General features: G+C 36.5%; 1 pseudogene; it reads right to left on the bottom strand.

Annotated features, from left to right (window-relative positions):
• Positions 1-357: 357 nt before the first annotated feature.
• On the bottom strand, positions 358-931 carry LOC119620193 (GTPase KRas pseudogene; annotated as a pseudogene).
• Positions 932-8,559: the final 7,628 nt, after the last annotated feature.

Here is an 8,559-nt window from a genome sequence, read left to right as displayed (position 1 = left end):
CTAGATAAAACACAGAATAGGGATGATTCAAAAGCTTCATTAATTTGTTTCTCACCGATGTTCACAATTGGTAAGAAAAATAAGAAGTAATCAACTGCATGCACCAAAAAATCCAAGACAGAAATCATAGGTATTCAGTTTCTTTTTCGTAGGCATTGCTAGTTTGAAAACCAAAACTCTGGTAATACTGGCACTTAGAGGAAAAAAATGTTTGCGCTGTCATTTTAAAATAAGCATTGAAGGTAAAAGCTAACAGTTTGCATGGAGCAGGAAAACAATTAGGTAATGCTAAAACAATGCTAATAATTTTGTGTAATGTATAAAAATCACTTTTACTTAAGTATGTCTTAAGAAAAAAGTACAAATTGTATTTACATAATTACACACTTTGTCTTTGACTTCTTTTTCTTCTTCTTACCATCTTTGCTCATCTTTTCTTTATTTCTCAAACTAATGTACAGAAGGCATCATTAACAACCTGTCTTGTCTTTGCTGATGTTTCAATAAAAGGAATCCCCTAACTGCTTGCTAAGTCCTGAGCCTGTTTTGTGTCTACTATTCTAGAAGGCAAATCACATTTTATTTCCTACTAGGACCATAGGCACATCTTCAGAGTCCTTAAATCTTTTATTTCTTCTCTATAATTGTGCCTATCTTCAAATGATTTAATATTATTTATGGCAAATACACAAAGAAACCGCCCCGCCCCCGTCCTCATGTACTGGTCCCTCATTGCATTGTACTCTTCTTGACCTGCTGTGTCCAGAATATCCAAGAGACAGGTTTCTCCATCAATTACTACTTGCTTCCTGTAGGAATCCTCTATTGTTGGATCATATTCGTCCACAAAATGATTCTGAATTAGCTGTATCGTCAAGGCACTCTTGCTTACGCCACCAGCTCCAACTACCGCAAGTTTATATTCAGTCATGGGAGGTGCTAAGCCTCTGGCCCTGCCGCTGCCTTCAGTGCCTGCGCCACGCTAGCTCCCAGTCCGAAAGGCGGGGGCTGGGAGTACTTCATCTAAGCCAGTATTTGTCTTATATACTTTACGTGAATTTACTTATTCTCAAGGTAAGACAGTCAAAGCTCATTCCGTTCCTTGGGACTTTATGATGCAGGATAATGTCAAGCACTAAAGATTCACTTTATTTCAAAGAACCAGCAAATTTCAATAGATCTTAATGTTACACAATGCACTAAATAGTAGACCATGCTTCTCCCTGGAGTCATTGTTTTCTAAATTGCAGTGTAGTAGCTAAAAAGCATCTGCAAATAAGAATAACATTGTGAATCTTATTGAAAGTTTGAGGTCAGTTTTGTCATAATGCATTCTTCATCATCGGTCAGGTTGTTGGCATGTGAAAGGCCCCTCCAGAGGATAAAGAGTATTCTGCTAGAAATAGTCTCCTCCAGTTTTCTCTTCAAACAGTAACTTGGGTCAAAATCATCCTTACTAGGTCACTGTTATAAACAATATTTCGGATATGTTTGACATGTTACTGTGCATTATTACATCAAATCAAATTTTGATCATGCTTTGTAAAATTCCTGATATGTCTAATGCTATTGTATTCTCCTAGTGAGTATTCAAATGTGGCAATAAATAATGTCCAGTACCTATTTCTAATAAGTTTAGTTTGCTTTAAATCCTTATCTGCTAAACATTTTTCTCTAGATCTTGAAATTACTCCACAGTTTACTAGGGACTATGATACTTAGCTTCCTCACCTTTTTTTTTTTTTTTTTTTTTTGAGACGGAATCTCACTCTGTCGCCCAGGTAGGAGTGCAGTGGCGCGGTCTCAGCTCATGGCAACATTCGCCTCCTGGGTTCAAGCAATTCTCCTGCCTCAGCCTCCCAAGTAGCTGGGATTACAGGAGCTCCCTACCACATCGGGCTAATTTTTGTATTTTTAGTAGAGGCAGGGTTTCACCATGTTGGCCAGGCTGGTCTCAAACTCCTGATCTCAAATGATCTACCCACCTTGGCGTCCCAAAGTGCTGGGATTACAGGCATGAGCCACCATGTCTGGCCAACAGCTTCCTCATCTTTAAAATGAGATACTGTAGTACTTGTATTATAGGGCTATTATGAGGATTAATTTAGTAAGTGTAAGGGTTTATGACAATATTGTAATTGAAATATGATGTCAAAATAAATTTGTTTACCTGAGTAGGATGAAATGCTTCTTTAAGGGGAATCATTTAAATGTCTTACATACTTTTATTTGCACATTGCAGCAAAATACATGCATGTTAAACTACCAGCATAACTTAATTCATGAATGCATTTATATACATGAGGATCTTCATGGCCCCAGGAACACATTAAACTTTTCTGATACAATTTTTCTTTACTTAGAGTTTGTTTTCTTCTTCACATATTGCTTTTCATTTGTTTACACGGTACTTTCATCTATATAATATGCATTAAAATGTAAAGATGTTTGCTTTTTCAAGTAATCAATTTTGACAAACTTTTTATAATATGAAAAATTAATAGGTAAGCACTCAAACATTGATGAATAAAGATACTAAACAGCAGTAGCTATAGGCAGATCACCCACCCACTACCCTCTGTTTCCAAACAGAAGTAATCAGCCTTTCCTCTAATTTCATGTTCTTTCTCTCAGTGGTGGAGTGTTCTAGATTGTATCAGTCTAGCTTGTTATTTTGATTTCCATCAGGAACTGGATCTGTCCTTACTGAAGCGCAGATAGATGACATCATAGAAATAAATTGTATTAGTCTGACATAATTGTTCTCTATGCAATCTTTGCATTTATGGGGAAAAAGGTTAGTTTTCTTTAGTGTACTAATCCAAGACTTGCTCTCTTCCTCCATTGTAAAAAGCAGTAAATTGATAACACTGTTTTAGTGATAGCTGTCATATAACTTACTGTAAATTATACAGCTCTTAAACTGCCCTCATTTTCTCTTTGGAGAGGCCTTATTAAATAAAAGCACCATGCTGCTGCAACTACAGTGAGGTTTCAAAAAGCCAAATCTCCTCACATTGCTTGTATCCTTTAAATCCTTCAATGTTTTTCTGCTCCTTAAAGTCAAATACACAGACTTCCCTGATCTAGCATGTGCCTGTCTACCCAGCCTCATCCCACCTACTCCTGCCATTCATTCTGAACTCCATCTGGGTTGTGTGCTTAAATACTCTGGAATATGTCACATTCTTTCTGCATATTCCTGTTATCTCTTTTTACCCTCCTTGTCCTCCTATAAATAACATAAATACCACTCTGCTTAACTCTCCTAAATAAGAAAACTTTATCATCTTTCTGGTCATAGAACATATTTTTATTGTAGTATTTTTGTCATTGTTTACTTCATGTCTCTTTCTGCCACTGTTGTTTGGCTCCTAAAGGTAGGGCTTAAGATCTTCGTCAGAGTTATTCAGATTGTCAAGTTATTTTTCTCTGTAGATTGCTTCAAAGAAAAATAAGCACTTTAGAATTTTAAAAGAAAATAAAGGCACTTAAGATTTTTTATGTTTTTAATAAGACAAGGATAATAATGGGCAAATTTGAGAAAATAGTAAGGTAAATTAAAATCGTGTGTAAGGTCAGTTGGGTAAATAACATTTATTGAGTGCCTTCAATGTCTCAGGCATTTTACTGGATTCTTTTTATTTGTTAACAAAGAGTTGTTAAGAACTTGGAAAATAATGATGAAAGCTTGACTGTAAGATAAAAGAAAAAAACAGTTCTAGTTATTGATATCTCAAATGGAAAAATTTATAACCATGTCATCTTTATACATACCAGATACTCAAATAAAGCATAGAAAGAAACAGATGAACATGAAACTCTAGTTGATTAGTTTCCAGGACATAGACCTAACAGTTGAGGACTGTTCATTGATTTGGATAGAGACACAGTAGCAATTACCTCAGTGTATATAAATTATGGGTTCCTAGATTATAATAAATTAAGATGTATTATGGTTGAGCTATTATTGAACAAATTTAGTTCAAAAGAGTTACATTTTTACTCCTTTTTATAAGATAGCATGATGGATCATGTGCTAAAAATCAGTAATCAGTTTTGGGTTTTGTATCTTTTTGTATGAACAAAAGGAAGATATAAACAGTAAATTCTTGAGTATACTATAGATATTCCTGACTTACAATAGGGTTATGTGTTGATAAACCCATAAAAAGTATCTTGGTTGAGGAGAGGCCAAGATAGTGAATTAGAAGCAGTTGCAGTCCACGGCACTCACAGAGAGGAATGAGAGGAGGTTGAACTATGGGTTTAACATTTTATACATATGGACAATATATGTGTGCATATGTACAAATATACATTTGTAGACAATATGTACAAAAGTCATGTGACAAGTTCAGGAAACTTAAAGAGAGCTGGTATGCCTAGAATGCAGAGAAAAGGGATAGGATATTGCAAAATGAGGCCAAACGTGGTTCCTCATACCTGTAATCCCAGCACTTTGGGAGGCTGAGGCGGGCAGATCATGAGGTCAGGAGATTGAAACCAGCCTGACAAACATGGTGAAACCCCGTCTCTACTAAAAATAGCTGGGCATGGTGGAGTGCATCTGTAATCCCAGCTACTCAAGAGGCTGAGGCAGGAGCACTGCTTGAACTTGGGAGTTAGAGGTTCCAGTGAGCCAAGATCACACCACTGCACTCCAGTCTGGGTGACAGAGCAAGACTTAAAAAAAAAAAAAAAAAAAAAGAATATTGCAAGATGAGGTTGGAGAATTAGGATCTTGTGTGCCAAGTCAATTTGTTTTTTAATCCTAGAAGCAATGAGGGGTTTCTGAAGAGTTTCAATGAAGATGACATTATCATATTTGTCTTTTTAAAGATCTCTCTGATTGTAGTATGTACAATGGATTGGGGGAAGGCAGCATGAATGAGAGAAAACAAATTAAACAGCTACTACAATGGTCCAGGTAAGACTTGGCTGTTTTTTGAACTTTAATGGCAGTGAAAATTTTAAAAATTATAATGGGTAGATTAAAGAGATGATTAAGGAGAAAAATAACAGCTCTTGGTTATGGGATGGTTATGAGTTTTGTGGATAAGAGATACTTTAAAGATGCTTAGTTCTCTTAGATGTAACTCCATGGATCCTGGTGCCACCTAATGATATGGTAAATGCTGGAAATTAATAAATAATTTTCATAAATTAATGAGTAATAGGTATGTAAACACATAAGCTTTATCTGATATACACAGAACCTTATGTTGTAACTTATTCAGACTTCAGTTTCATGACCAAGACCAGGTCAGACCTGGCTGGAAAAGTTCATATCATGGATTCACTGTTGGGCACATTGAATTTGATGTGATTTTGATAGTGAAAATGTAGACTAGCTGATTTTTCTAGATTACAGTGGTAGTCATTAGTGCTACTATGCCTTATGCTTGTTTCATATCGCCTGGGAGAAAGAGTATAGGGAAGTAGTAATAAAGGAAGGAGTACAAATAAAGGTTGAAGAACTAAGATATTTTATGGCTGAAATAGGGAATAAATTTGCATGGGAGATGCTAGAAGTAGAACATTTTCACTGTGCCAAATGCAGATTGGTCAGGTAAGATTAAAATAAAGGTAACTGCTATCAAAAATACATAGTACATCACAGAGAGAGCTCTTATGTCTTCACTAAAAGAGGACAAACGTTAGGATAATGGGTATAATCTCTACCCCATCAAGAAAAGGCCAATTCTTGGAATTATAATCAGAATATAAATACTGGCTCTGGAAATAAATTAAATGGGTCATAGAGACCTAATGGAATGTTAAACTCTTTCCTCATACCTACAATCATCATTAATGGTATATAGTGACTATTGTTAGAAGGGCATATGATTAGTGAATTCAAGTAACGGCAATATTTAGGAATGATGTAAATAGTTATTATCTTTAGATATGTACTTATAGTGCCATGCATAAAAAGTGTCTGAAAATACAGATGTGAGAGTTAGCTCTTAAAGAAAAATGAGCAGAGAAGATCTGAGTTGGGTAGTGGTGGAAAAGCCCACCAGCCAATGGGCTGGTGTTGAAATAAGGACTTCATTTTGGTTTTCAAGATGTTAAGTACTCAATTATCCTTAAAATGCATTTCTTCCTTGATTTGAACAGCAACATTCTTACCCTGTGCGCTTCTTAGTCTCTTTGTCTTAAGCCTCAGAACTTTCTATCACTCTGTCAGATATTCCCACCAATATTTTATAGACACCTAAAGTTCAATATGTCTACCCCAAAACTATGTCCATTTATTATGCATCCAAAAATAAATGAAAACATTTTCAAAACTGTGGCTAAATGGTATGTGATACAATCAACTTGTTGAAATGTCTGGTGAGGGGATGTCTGTGGCAACCTTCCCAAAGCATTATAGTGAATATTCCAAGTCTAATTTGTCTTCAGATGACTTTTAGGAGGTATGAGTAACAGAAGAAGGTGAGGGAGAAGGAGGGAAAAAAGCAGAAGGGTAGAGGAGAGCAGAATGAGAATTATGTGAAAAGGCACCATTAAATGCCTAATAAATAATGTAATAATATTGCTATTAAAGCCAAAAAAGCCTTCAATATGTCAAACTTAAACTAAACATACTGTTTTACTCTAAGTAGCATGCAAAATTTATTGAATTTATACAAGAATACTATCCGCTCCATGAATATCTGCCCCAGCATTCTTTATTGGCACACGTTACAGTTTGGCCCCACTAAACAAAAAGCCTATCATAATTATGAAAACTGGTTTTGTACAAAAATTAGCATGAATATAGTGGGAGAATGGCTGTTTGAAATTTATTAAGAAGGAGTGTGAATTCTGACCCTCTTCATTTTTTTCACGCTGAAACTATAATCAACTTCCCTGTCTTCTTGGTATCTCTTCCTGATTTGTGATATCATGTTTCACTTTTTACTTCCTTGTATTACTGTGATCCTTTTTACTTTTTGCCTCCTTGTATTACTTCTGTGATCTCTTACCAGCTACTATTCTCTATTATTTCCCAAAACTTTGAATGGTCTTTTTGGTGGCAGACCTAGCCTATAGTATCTGTGGAGCCTAATAAGAAGCCCCTATACCTGGAACCAAAAAAGAGCCCGCATCTCCAAGACAATCCTAAGTCAAAAGAACAAAGCTGGAGGCATCACGTTACCTGACTTCAAACTATACTACAAGGCTACAGTAACCAAAACAGCATGGTACTGGTACCAAAACAGAGATATAGACCAATGGAACAGAACAGAGTCCTCAGAAATAATACCACACATCTACAGCCATCTGATCTTTGACAAACCTGACAAAAACAAGAAATGGGGAAAGGATTCCCTATTTAATAAATGGTGCTGGGAAAATTGGCTAGCCATAAGTAGAAAGCTGAAACTGGATCCTTTCCTTACTCCTTATACGAAAATTAATTCAAGATGGATTAGAGACTTAAATGTTAGACCTAATACCATAAAAACCCTAGAGGAAAACCTAGGTAGTACCATTCAGGACATAGGCATGGGCAAAGACTTCATGTCTAAAACACCAAAAGCAACGGCAGCAAAAGCCAAAATTGACAAATGGGATCTCATTAAACTAAAAAACTTCTGCACAGTAAAAGAAACTACCATCAGAGTGAACAGGCAACCTACAGAATGGGAGAAAATTTTTGCAATCTACTCATCTGACAAAGGGCTAATATCCAGAACCTACAAAGAACTCCAACAAATTTACAAGAAAAAAACAAACAACCCCATCAAAAAGTGGGCAAAGGATATGAACAGACATTTCTCAAAAGAAGACATCCATACAGCCAACAGACACATGAAAAAATGCTCATCATCACTGGCCATCAGAGAAATGCAAATCAAAACCACAATGAGATACCATCTCACACCAGTTAGAATGGCAATCATTAAAAAGTCAGGAAACAACAGGTGCTGGAGAGGATGTGGAGAAATAGGAACACTTTTACACTGTTGGTGGGATTGTAAACTAGTTCAACCATTATGGAAAAGAGTATGGCGATTCCTCAAGGATCTAGAACTAGAAGTACCATATGACCCAGCCATCCCATTACTGGGTGTATACCCAAAGGATTATAAATCATGCTGCTATAAAGACACATGCACACGTATGTTTATTGTGGCACTATTCACAATAGCAAAGACTTGGAATCAACCCAAATGTCCATCAGTGACAGACTGGATTAAGAAAATGTGGCACATATACACCATGGAATACTATGCAGCCATAAAAAAGGATGAGTTTGTGTCCTTTGTAGGGACATGGATGCAGCTGGAAACCATCATTCTTAGCAAACTATCGCAAGAACAGAAAACCAAACACTGCATGTTCTCACTCATAGGTGGGAACTGAACAATGAGATCACTTGGACTCGGGAAGGGGGACATCACACACCGGGGCCTATCATGGGGAGGGGGGAGGGGGGAGGGATTACATTGGGAGTTATACCTGATGTAAATGACTAGTTGATGGGTGCAGCACACCAACATGGCACAAGTATACATATGTAACAAAACTGCACGTTATGCACATGTACCCTAGAACTTAAAG

Source organism: Chlorocebus sabaeus, chromosome 17 (assembly GCF_047675955.1).
Source record: "Chlorocebus sabaeus isolate Y175 chromosome 17, mChlSab1.0.hap1, whole genome shotgun sequence".
Classification (NCBI taxonomy): domain Eukaryota; kingdom Metazoa; phylum Chordata; class Mammalia; order Primates; family Cercopithecidae; genus Chlorocebus; species Chlorocebus sabaeus.
This window is presented reverse-complemented; position numbering and strand designations above follow the sequence as displayed.